Source organism: Colobus angolensis, unplaced genomic scaffold (assembly GCF_000951035.1).
Source record: "Colobus angolensis palliatus isolate OR3802 unplaced genomic scaffold, Cang.pa_1.0 Scaffold129, whole genome shotgun sequence".
Taxonomy (NCBI): domain Eukaryota; kingdom Metazoa; phylum Chordata; class Mammalia; order Primates; family Cercopithecidae; genus Colobus; species Colobus angolensis.
This window is the reverse complement of record NW_012114141.1, coordinates 5,425,886-5,438,885: the sequence shown is the minus strand read 5'-3', so window position 1 is coordinate 5,438,885 and position 13,000 is coordinate 5,425,886. Positions and strand designations below refer to the sequence as shown.

Genomic DNA, 13,000 nt, shown 5'->3' with positions numbered 1-13,000 from the left:
ATTACACTCATCACTCATTTTAGAGCCTGCTTATTGTTGCACACATTTTTGAATACCTAGGGGTGCACATCCCCAGATGAGGCTGAAATGCTTGCAGAAGAAGCAGATGTCAGACTGTACCTGGCTGTGCCTTTACTAGTACCTATGTGAACTTGAGCTGGCCCCCCCTCCTCTGCACCCCTTCCCCCCCAGGTGTGCAGGAAGTAGAGGGCGTTATACTGGGTGAAGTGGGTGGACTCTACCCAGAGCTATGACCTGATTTGTGACGCACCCTCAGAACTGCAGTAATGGTCCAGCTGCTTCACAGGCAACTGGTAACCACCTCATTTGGGGATGTTTCTGCCTTGCTAGCAGTGCCAGAGAAAACTTCATCATTGTCACCTCATCAAAGACTACTTTTTCAGACATCTCCTGTAGGGCTAGATTCGGAGAGCAGCTTCTGATATTTGGAGGGTAAGTGCCAGAAAAGTTACTATAATGTTACATATGGAGAATCAGGACTGCAGCCACAGTGACAGATAGGCATTGAGTGTTTGGGGGAGGGCTTTCTGTTGGGATGTTGCTTTTTCTCAGCTCTAGAAAATTTGGGACCAGATACTAAGAAAAATTCTTCAGTGGGCATTCTTTTTTGGGTGGTGAGATGTAGTAGCAAGTTCCCAGGGAGAATTATTAGACCTTCTTGAAATATTTAAAGAAAAGGTAGTCAGTAATCTGTGTGAGGGGGCAATTCTTTAGATTCAATTTTCCTGAAAGCTAGGCATGTAGTAGAGTTGATTGCTAGAGATTCCTCTATAGTCTTATTCAATGGTTCCTGATATGCCATTAAGAGCATGTAAGTGACAATTTGGCCTTTTAATGTTTATAATGTTAAGGACTTTAAGGCAAAAGAGGTTTTATGTTATAAATATTTTATTGTAATAATTATTGTAAATAAAATAGAACCTAGTGTATGCAGATATCTTTGAAATGGAGATAGTCTTGAATATAGCATATCCATAATTAGCTGTTTGATATTGAATGCAATTGAGTTTTCCTGTTCCAGTGAAACAGACAATGGAAACATTGGGGACTAACAACAGGGCTATGTGATTCTTGATATAGCAAGCCTTTCTTTCCCCCAGAAAATTTTTTATCAATGAATAAAGTACTAAATTAAAATGCATACAGTTTTAATTTTTTAAAAAAATCTATAGAATTTGTAAAATAATCCAAATGCTTCCCATTGTATTTTCACCAACTGAAATGATACTTGGATAGAGGTTCTGTTTAATGGTAGACAGTTATCTCTAGACTGTGAGAGGAAAAAACAATATTTTAATAACTACGTTTTAAAAATTTTCTTAGAGTTCCATTTCCCTTTGGGTGGTTTAAGAGGACTCAGAAACAATTTAGTACATTATCTTAAAAGTTTAACAATGACAGCTTGTATAAAATCACTGTATTTTAATAATACTGTATGCTTATTAGTGTTATTAGAGGAGTAGACAGTTAATTACAGCCTTTTCTGAGGCATGTTAACTATATATTAACAACCATGTTAAAAAAGAATGATGTATACCCTTAACATACAAGCGGCTGCTTGCTTGATTCTTTAAAAAAATTCTTTTAGAATGTGTGAGTCAGGGTTTTGGTTCAGAATTATGAAAGGTTTTCTATTAAAGCAACTTAATTTTAAAACTTTTCACTGGGTTATAAAATTTTTCTCCTTTTTTTTTCTTTCTATAGTGTTGACCTGATAGTTTTTGCCAGTGTCATTAGAAATTACTGCCCTTCAGTGGTTTTAGTTTTTCCAAATTATATTTTGAGATACCCATGTTTTCTGGTTTTTTGATGACTTTGGCCAACATAATCCATTAAAAGCTTATTCAATTGATTTTGCTCCTCTTAATACTTCTTTTTGTGTTATAATTTTAATCACTTTTTCTTTAGCCAAATTGTGATTACTTGCAACTCTATATAATCTAATGTTTTACATACATTTCAGCAGTCAATCACAGAGGTAGTTCTAAGATTATTTCATTGTCTAAATCTCAAACCTGGATTTTCACTATGGCTTCCGGCGTGACAAAACAATGGGTGACTGAAACTAGAGGGATTTAAAGCTAGACTTAGCCTTACTTAGACAATTCTATCAAATTGGTTAACTATTTGAATTATCTTGGTTGATCTGAATTTGTAGATCTCGTAACCTCGTAATATGCCTCTTAAAAACGCACTAGTATTCCCACTTTTTGAAGTTTGTAGAAGCTGCTATATATTTCTGTAAGTATTAAACTACAAAAAGTAAGTAATAAGGTACATCTGTGTTATATAAAATAGAAAGTTCATAGTTAGCATTCTGTGCCTTGTACATATTGAGCACTCATTAAAGAATTGCTAAATTAAAAATAAAATATAAAATGTAGTTTGCGCCGATAAAGATTTATTGGCGAAGAGACTTCTTTCTAATTTTCTGTTTTTACTGGGGTTATCTGAACACTTAATCTGCATATGCCTCATTTTCTGGATAATTGGATTTTTTTTTTTTTTTTATTTTTGGTAGCACCTGGGTCTCTGTTCTATCCTCATTGTCTGACCTTCAGTATTAGGTTAAGTATCCCTGCTCAGCTTCATTCTTTGGTGTTTGGTTGTGGTAACAAACAATACTGGAGTCAAACGGAGCACTCCCCTGAATTCCTTGCAATTTGAGCCACCAAGTAGCCATCCTTCTGATATTCCAGAACCAAAAATACTATGGACTAGTGCCTCAAGGCTGATTGACCTTCTATCTGTTCTTTCCTACAATAATGATTTTTTTCAAGCTCCCATTGAATACATGCTACTGTAATTATTGCATAAAGAGATATTTTTCATTGCAGCTTAAATACATTGTTTGAAAAGTATTCTAAGATTTGGGATGTTTATATATGAATATTTTACTCCATTCCTTAAAACTAGTTCTGAAATTGCAGTAGGGTTGTGTTAGCTGCATCTAAAATATTCTGAAAAGTTCTAGGCATTCTATGAAAGTTGTCTAAAAAAGACACTTCCTTTTAAAATTTATTTTCATTTTAAAATATGAGTGGGGCTGCTTGTAAGACAGTCCTATTTAGTTACACAAAAGACAGTTTCTTAAGTGGTGCACTGCTGTGTGACCTATTGCATTATCATGCACATTCTGTCTCTTTAAAAACACAGTCTCCTCTATTTGCCCTATTAATTGTTGATATGTTGCCATCCACGAGACAAAAATTAGAGCTGTAATTAAATAATCATGTGATGCTCCTTAGTGCCAATGAGAGCAAACTCATTTTTCCAGGCCCTGATGGTCACTGATTATTGTATTACTACTGGCTTGCTTTATTTTTTTTAATGATTCTCTCTCTGTAGATTACCTAACTACCGTCCTTCTTTTCAAAATTAAAAAAAGTAGAAAACATTCAGCCAGTTAATTGGCTAGAGGTCCTCAGGGACATAAGGTAGACATACCTTTTTTGCTTTTGGTCACCTGGTAGGTTCTTTGGGGAGGCTACATCAATGGTGTGGTTGCCTGCCATTTAATTTACACTGGTGTTTTGGCTGGGATGGAGGCATATGGGGAATGCCAGGAGAATTACAAAAGGAGCCGGGTATTAAAATTCAGAAATGATTAAAATTGAAATAAAAGGATGCTGCTTCTTTGCCAGTACTCTGGCAGTCATAATGACACATAGAGATTAGTTTCCACCTTCATCTTTTCCTTCTTTCTCATTTCCTCTTGTTTATTGTTGACACATTTTCCTTATGTCTGTCTCCTGTCTCTGTATCTTTTTGCACCATTATGCATTCCTACTTCTCCCTCTTTCTTTAAGCATGGAGAAGCCTACTTAACTGTATTATAACAATAACAGAATAGGTTATTAATATTTAATATGCACATGATTAAAATTTCTCTCCCTTAAACATAGGTCAGCTGTATTATTACTAACCGGCATGTAATTTTTCATTTAAAATATTCTTATTCTGCCCCATGCCGTTTCTGAAATGCAGTCTACTTTAGTAGTGATTTAATACACAACGTTTAGAAAATTGTGGTCGGCTAGTGAGAAAAGAATTTACCAGTCATGGATAATCAATTATGCATGAATTCAGATGTAACAGATGGAATCTGGTGAGTTAAAGTTTCTCTTTGCCTTAGCGGTTTTTTTTTTTTTTATTTGTTTGTTTGACACCTGTCTCTTATATAGAGATAAACATCTAACATAGCATGTGAGATATTTATTTTTATTTGTATTTTCTCTTTCAAGTGAACTTAATTTTTTAAATTAAAGAAAGAGATTTTTTATGTGGTCTTAAAGGTTATCAGACTCTCTCCATTCATTTTATAGATACGAAACCTGATCCTGCTTAACTAATGAAGGATCACTCAGCTAGTGAGTAGAGTAAGAAGCAAGACCCAAATCTAGTTTCTCTATCTTTTCTCCACTACTTTTCCCACTATGCCATTTATGCTCCTTTTTTTGGGAGTTACTTAATAATAGGGATATTATACTAACTCTGAGTTCTAAAGGCTTTCTGATGAAAACTGTGGTAGACTAGTTTTAAATTGTGAAATACTCTCTTGTATGACAGGCAAATATTATCTGTGTACATATAAAAATATTATGCTATGTGTATATTTTATACATATATATATACTTATTCATACTTGGATGTTGGCCAAACAATTGGATTTTTCAAATCTATTGAGAATGCCGCAAGATTTGGTTTTACATCCTAAACTGCGGCATATGCCAACCTTGAAGATACATTTACACTTGGTTGCAGTGTTGTAAATTTTTAGTGACAAAACCCCTTTGTGCAAAACAAACTAAAAAGTTATTTTTGAGACCCTTGTTACCTCAAAGAAGAGATAAAAGGTTAATTTTTATTAAATATAATGTGAATATGTAGTGTTTCTTCAACTGTAGAAGTAATAGAAGAATAGTGGATATTGAGCTTTAAAGCGGTCTAGTCTCAAAACAGAAAGCTGGCTCCCATCAAAATTTTTCATAATGTGCTATTTGTTTCTCTCCCAAGTGTATTTATGTATTAAATAATACAAATGAAAAGTCTTTGCAAAATAAATAAAAATAAATGATTAAAAAACAGCCTCAAGGCTCTCTAGTTCTTTTTTTAAAGTTCTACTGTGGCATTATTTGTCAACTTTTTCTTCATGTTGGCTCAAAATGTCCATGTATAGTCCATGCTAGTTATCTAACAAATGTTTAAATGAACTCATTAATAAAGAAAAAGGCACCTACAAGATAGGTAACTGGATATGCTTTAACTATAGCTATACTGTGAAGCTGTTTTTTAGTATTTTATTTAATGCTTTTATACATAATAAATACATCTTTGTAAGTTGGTTTCACTATATTAGCATTCCTTAATTATGCATATAAGAAAAATATAGATATGAACTTCAATAAAATGATTTACACACGAATTTCCAAATCATTAAAAACTCCATCAATACAAGAGTTCTTAATATAAAATCAGTAGGAATAGATGATATAAAAACTGTGGAACAGTATAGGAAAAGATATTTCAAATTATTATATGTAGAAATACTTTCATCCTTATTACTGTCACTAAAAAAGTGACCCAATTAAATTCGAAAGCCTTTTTTTAAACAAAATTTTCTTTTATTATAAAAGTAGAATCTAAAGTCCTTATATGTAGACAATTTGCAAATTAGTACTTTATACAATTGTTACAATTGCAGCTGTGCTGCATACATGAGCATGACACTCAAAGTACTGTTTAACTGACAAAATCTATTTCATGCATATAGGTGATTTTTACTGTTTTGAAAAACATTCCAAAAGAATTTTTTGGACTTGAGGAACTCTTGTTTGTTTTTGTCTATGCTCCTTTCTCTTTTTTTGGCTAAGATATTGTATTGAATAAAACCTTAAAAGAGAACCATTTTCTTACACTGAAGGAAACTAAAAGTGGGTGGGAGCTTGGTCTCTAATTACCAATCCATGTTAATTATCCTTGGGTCAGGTATTCATCATATTAATTATGTAGCATAGACTGGACTGTAGCTGTTAGCAGGTAAGGACAAAGCAATGTAAGATTGGGGGTGGGGATGGGATTGTTCAATGTGATATAGTTCATTGTTTCTCTGAGGCTTGGCATGATATTTTCATGATACTGGAAATACTGGAAATATATCTGCCAATGTTAGGCATACATGAAATATTGTTTTGCTTCCGTGTTTTTCTGAAAGTGTTTATGTGGTAATATATATATATATATATATATATAACAAAATATGCCATTTTGACTATTTCTAGGTGTACAATTCAGTGACATTAATTACATTCACATCGTTGTGCAACCATCACCACAGTTTGTTTCCAACTCTTTTTCTATCAGCCCAAATACAATGTGCTTTAGTTTTGAATATAATTTCTCCTTCACTTCAACAAATTTCAAGTGTTATAGTAGTATTTAATTACTGTCCAGGTGTGAAGCATTTGATGCTGATGGTGGCTTTCCTTCCCAATGGACAATGCCTCGTCCAGTGCCTTATGGTGGTGGGCATAGCAGTACAATATCAAATATTGCCTTTGGCTGATATTGCCACAAAAATGACCTGGACAAGGATTCAGGACCATTGTAACCTCAAATTCTTTCTCCCTCCAATTAAGCTAGGAAAGATTAGAAATAACATTCACATCAACTAAGGAAATTTGGTTGATATGTACATCTTGGTTAAAAGTTGATTGGGAACAGTTGCTGTTTGATTTCACTGGAATTAAATATTGGAGGATTTTACCTTGAGCTTTCTCAGAATATTAAAGGCACAGCAGCTAGGTCTAGGATGCTTTGCAGTTGGCTCCTTGACATGGACAATCTAAATACTTTGGTTCTGTTCAAGCGCAGTGACAGTCTGGAAATAAGTTGAACAGTTTTCAGCCCTTCAAAGAGAAGCCCACTCAAGGTTGAACAGTTGTCTGGGAGAAAAATCATGTTATATTGAAAAAAGAATTAGAGGAAACTTGGATGGTTCTGGCTCCAGTAAATAATAGACTGGTTTGAGAACTGTACTTCCATGTATAATTTTGTGGTTAGTCACTTATGTCTATGATGATAAATCATATACCTGCACAGGATTTCTGGCACCCCAGTAAATCTCAAACAAGTGCCCAAATGCTAGTTTATTATGGTTCCTCAAATAGCATGTATTTATTTGCCAAATCAATGATCCAATAGCTTCCTGACCCCACTTTTATTGCCTTTTTAGAAGTTTGAAACAAGTAGCTTGCCCACACATACATTTCTCAAATTTTGGTCTACTGCTGGTTCCTACAACAGCTTTAGCTTTTCCAAGTGACTCCAGGAGTGAGTTAAAAACCACCTCAGAGATGTCCTGGCAGGCATATTTGATTCTTTATCTCTAAAACATCACCTAACCTGGTAGATGCCAAACCTGGCTGTACATCAGAATCACCTTGAGAGCTTTAAAAAACTGAATGTCTTCTCCTCACCCTCAGCCATTCTGATTTAATTGCAGTGGGGTTTAGCCTGGACATCTGTATTGTGATCTCAGTACCTGGTTTTACTTCCTGAGATTGTCAAAGAGAATCCAGAAATATATACATAAGTAAACCTTAAAGATGCTTAGAGTCTTGCAGTTTGGAGAGGCAGACATATAGAGAGATATGAAATGTCACATTGCATTCAGGACAGGCAGTGTGATGGAGCTCCGAGAAGGAAATAACTAACAGCTGGAGAAGGCTTCGGACTGAAAAGGCGAAATCAAGCCGCACATTAAAGGAGACAGCAGAAATGAGGTCCTCAAGTGAGAAGGGTCAGGAAGGGTAATCCACGAGCTATAGGAAGAAAATGAGGCGTCGTTGTGGACTCTAGGGCAATTTCAAGAATACTTCCTTCTTCTTACTCGATTTTGGATCTGGGTCTAGATAAAGGTACCAGTTTTGATGACATTATTACCATTGTGCCTTGTCAAATAAGTGATCCATACTGACATCCATGGAAGGAAAGGTAGCTAAAATTTTTTTTCCCAATAAAGTTCCCAATGAAACAGTATTATTTCTGAGTAAAAGGCCCAGATATGCTGTCAGTTTCCAGAGGCCAGCTGCAATGGCTGCTCATTTTCCCTCTCTAGATCTCCTAAAACAAACATAAACGTTGGTTTTTTTCCCCCTCAACTATAATGACCTCTGTCTGTTAAAACTGTATCATGAATTACCACTCTGTATTTACATCTATGCCAAGTAATTAGGAAACAACTTTTGATCGCTATCAGTCTAGCTAAAACTGAAACCCAACTTCTTAGGGGAAGAAAACAAAACCAAAAAATCCTTAAACCCTATATTTAGAGTTCATTATCATCACTCCTTTAACTCCCCTGCAACATTTTGAAGCTTTTTGCCATTATTCTCTGCAGTGCATCATTATTTGTTATCTGGATGACCTCCCAGTTCTAGTAGGAAAAGAGCCATTTCTAAGGGTAGCTATGCTTATATAATGTAGGTACAGGGTTAAGAGTGGGAATGACTGTGGTTTTTAACTTCACCTATGAGATATTTAAATGTTCATGGAAAGCAGCTTTTGGAGTAAACACATTATTTAAAATGTATTACAGAACCCTTTCAAGTACAGACATGTCTAGAAAGTTCTTAAATTTGTGTTTAGCAGTATACAGGTCTCATTTCATGCAACTTTACAGATCTATAGGCTAATTCTAAAACGGAGAATTATCTTGATTCAGACGTCATTGGAATGTCTGAAAGCCATTTAGCACCTCTAAGACTCCTCCTGGCCAGGTCTTGGATTCCCTTAGTTGTCTTTTAAAGGAGTTCTCTAGGGTAAGCACTGTCCAGTGGAACTTTCACAATGGGGAAGTTCTATAATCTACACTGTCCACTATTAGAGTATTAGTCATATGGGGCTATTGAGCACCTGAAATGTGAATGAGGAATTAAAATTTTTTTTAAATTAATTCAAATTTAAATGATATAGCCACCTTCTTCAATGTTCCCTCTTCCTACAATCTCTCTAAAAAATTGTCAATGCAATTTATAGTGGAAATTGGTTGCAAGTGACACTGTGAGCTTTTGTTGCCATGTATTCATTTATAAAATAAATATTACAAGGACACTGTCCAAATTCCTAGTAATATGGCGGTGAGCAAGACACCCAGTCTCTGCTCTCATAGGGCTTACAGTCTAGTAACGGAGACATTTATTAAGCCAATAATTACCCAAATTGTTAATTAATTAAGACTGTGATGACTGTTTCAAAGGAGAGATACAAGATTCTGTGAGGGTATATAATGGGGGCCAGAACTTCTTGCATAATTACTCAGCGAGTTTAATCAGAGTTCTGATTATTAACTAGACAAGAAAAGCATGAGGCAGCTTCCTTTCCCCAAGTTCAAGGCTGGGTCAGGTTGGCTGCAGGAGGCACAGCTCTCAGAGTAGGGCAGCTAGCATGTGCCATGCCATGACCTCCAAAGAAGTGGGATCTGTTTAAGACGTAGGATCTTAATCTGATTAAGCTGTGTGCACACACATACTGCAAACTTCTGAACTTGAACAAGTAGATTTTTCCCAATCTATGCAGTTGTAATGATGTCAGTCACAGATAATATGTGAGAAGAAGGGTGCAATGTTTACAGGATATTGCATTTCTTCTCCAATATATATTTTGACAAAGTTGTTTGGGCTGCAGCTCCAGCTTTTTCCTCGCTGCTCTTTCAAATTGGTATTTGGTCCATTCAGGAAACGATGCAGAAATCTGTCCTGACGTCCCAGACAGACAAAATGAGACACATGACAGCAAAACATATGGCTCAGATACACATCCTTATATGGCCAACATAGACCAGATTCCCAGAAATTCATATATGGAAAACACCACCTGCAGCTAAAGCCAAAAAACAAAGAGTTGACACGACAAAAAGAGCAATATGCTACATAAATTGTGCTGCTTTAAAAGTGTAGAGATAGCCAACTGTATTTGAATTTAAAAAGATGAAAAAAAAAAAAAGAAAAAAACCATGTCCTTAGAAAGTGTTATGGTGGTAAGCATTGCTTTGCTAACACAGCCACTGGCGGAGTTGCTATATCTTAAAAGCATTCGAATTCTAAATGCTTTCTCTGTTTATTACAAATGTATGTGCTATTCAGAACTCTGAATGTGTTTTAATGCATTCGGATATCTCCCTGCATATTTATCTTAATACATTGCCATCTGAAACATGCAGTAGTCCTTTCATTAAGTTTTTAAAAATTTTGTGTGTAGCCAGGATAATGCCTTCTCATGTGATAGAAAATTGATGCACTCTATTTTAAATGTGCATCCACATGTTAAATAGTTCATGTATTTGAATTGCAATATTTTATGTTCTTGAGGTTTTCTATTTTGATGGCCAGATTTATAACGTTTATTTTCACTTTTTTCAATACTTTCTTGCATCATAATTGCTTAATATAAGATCCCTGTGTTGATGTTTTTTCCTCCCACTGTGATAGTTTATGTTCACATATGCCTAGGAAGGTGGTATTTTCTTAATTATTGCTATGATTTGAATACTTGTCCTCTCCAAAACTCATGTTGAAATTTAATCCCCAATGTGGCAATATTGAGAGGTGGGGCCTTTAAGAGGTGTTTGGATCATGTGGGCTTTGCTCTTGTGAATGGATTAATCTATTCGTGGATTAATGGGTTAATGGATTAATGGGTTATCATGGGAGTGGGACTGGTGGCTTTGTAAGAAAAGGAAGAGAGCCCTGAGCTAGCATACTCAGGCCCCTTGCCATGTAATATCCAGTGCCACCACGGGACTCTGCAGAGAACTCCCACAAGGAAGAAGGCCCTCACCAGATGAGGCCCCTCCACCTGGAATTTCTCAGCCTCCACAGTGTAAGAAATAAATTCATTTCCTTTATAAATTGCCCAATTTCAGGTATTCTGTTATAAGGAACAGAAAACAGACTAAGACAAATTTCTTTCTTTTTTTGTTCTTTATTTTTATCTGGCTTTACACTGACCAATACTCAGTGGCTTATAATGAAATATTCTAAAGGGTAGTTAATATATAGTAATTAATTTCATCAGTGATGTATACCACTAGTACATAAACTTCTATGTGCCATTTTACTTATGTCATTTCTTGTAATATAGTTGGGGAATAAAAAATGTGCTTGAGGGAAAGTTTATTGTGCTATATTGTTATTCATTATAATATAGTCATTATTAGATGCGTTTATGCTCCTTTGTTCTTTTTATCATTTTCCAAGGCCGTGTCAGTCCTTATTACATACTTCTGTGTTTTGTGTTTATGAATAGATTTGTGACTCCTAGATAAAAGGTGCTATTCAAATTTAAGGATTGCTGTATTAATTCCCATATTATATTAGCATTGACCAGGTCATCAGGAGGGTAAGGCAAACAGATGGCATTTTGTCTTATTTATTTCTGTAAAATGACGTAATAAGCATATTTACAACATTTTATTTCAGTCTATCTTAATATTGATATTTCCAGTGATCTTTGTTTAGTGGTGTTTTCTCTTAAATTTTATTTTGCCCAACAGCTTTCTCATTTCTTATACTTCAGCTAACACATCTTCCTTCAGATTTCCCCACATTTTAACTTTTAAAAATTTACTATCATTTGGGCTTTTTACTAAAAATTTGCCTTAAATTTCTTTTCCTATTTTTGATGCTGTGTTTTCTGTTTGATTATCACGTTCATTCTTTTGCTCGAGGCTTGGGTTTGTGTGCCAAGATTTATGGTTGCCTTCCCAGATTTTGACTAACCCTTCTGGTTTGTGGGTGAAACTTGGGTGCTATTAGAGTGATATATTTTCATTGTGTTTCTCCTAAACTTACTCTCCCCCAGGAGGTCATCATTTCCTACACTTTTCTGCTTTACCTTTTGGCTTTTCTTTAGATTTGTCATGTAAACAGTGTGCCTTCAGTGTATTGGTGGCTTTACAGAGCTTAATTTGCATGTTTCCCTCTTATCTCAGTACTTGTGCTAACTTGTTGCTTTTTTATGTGTAACAAAATGTTTATCTGACTAATTTTTCTCTTTTTCCTACCAGCATATTCTGAAAAATAATTCTTAATTTTGTTGTTGAATGATTAACTGCCTTCAGGGTGCTAAAGTGGTAGAAGTAAAACCTAAGCGATAAATGATGCATTTCTATTTTGGGTTAGATTGTAACATTCTTTATTTTTACATGAACTATAATAGATTGTCTAAATAAGAGGATCGTACTTATGTGGTAATGACCATTTATCTAACTGGGTAACCTATCCTAGATTACAGCAGAAGTGTTTATTGCTACAACAGATGTATTCACCAACCCAAACTTTCCTTTTTTGCCCAGGATAAATTATTTGAAGAATGATAGCATATTTTCCTTTATAATAACAAGTCAGGCCTCTTTCAAGTGACCCAAATTTTGTTTAACTCGGCCACGTATTTCTTCTTCCAAAGTATTCTATGGCTCAAAAGTGAGAGCGATTTGAACCAACGTCTGACTAGTACAGAAAGCTCTTCCTCAGTTCTTTCTAATATTGGCTCTTCGTAGTTTAAGGACCACCCTCCTTAGAGGATAAACACTCGGAGCGTTTCGAGGCTCCTGGCCTTTATTGCTCTACAAATGTTTCTGCACCCTCCGCGCTTCTCCGGAGAGATCTGCCTTCCGTCTGTACCCCTGCAGCCACTTCCTGATGTCTCCCAACCTCAGTCCTCAGCGCCTGTCACCTGCGTACCCGCGCCCTTCTCCCGCGGGGCCGGTGCGTCCCCCTGTCCCCCCACCCCGCCTGTCCCTCTGCGACGCTCCAGGGGTACTACTTTTTGTGGCTTTTGTGGCGTGTGGGTGGCTGGTTAGTTTTCTCCCCTGGCCCTCGCCCCCACTTCCTGATGTCTCCCAACCTCAGTCCTCAGCGCCTGTCACCTGCGTACCCGCGCCCTTCTCCCGCGGGGCCGGTGCGTCCCCCTGTCCCCC

At 35.9% G+C, this 13,000-nt stretch overlaps 1 protein-coding gene across 2 annotated transcripts in view; it reads left to right on the top strand.

Annotated features, from left to right (window-relative positions):
• The first annotated feature begins 244 nt into the window (after positions 1–244).
• The window catches only part of SATB1 (SATB homeobox 1), a 91,683-nt gene continuing 78,927 nt past the window's right edge, over positions 245–13,000 (top strand). Inside the window, exons 1-2 of one of the 2 annotated variants that reach the window (XM_011933717.1) lie at positions 326–453; positions 2,180–2,262. The gene's annotated coding sequence lies outside the window, so the exon portion shown is untranslated. Of the gene's footprint in view, positions 454–2,179; positions 2,263–13,000 lie in introns of both variants that reach the window. The other variant, XM_011933718.1, reaches the window with a different exon arrangement.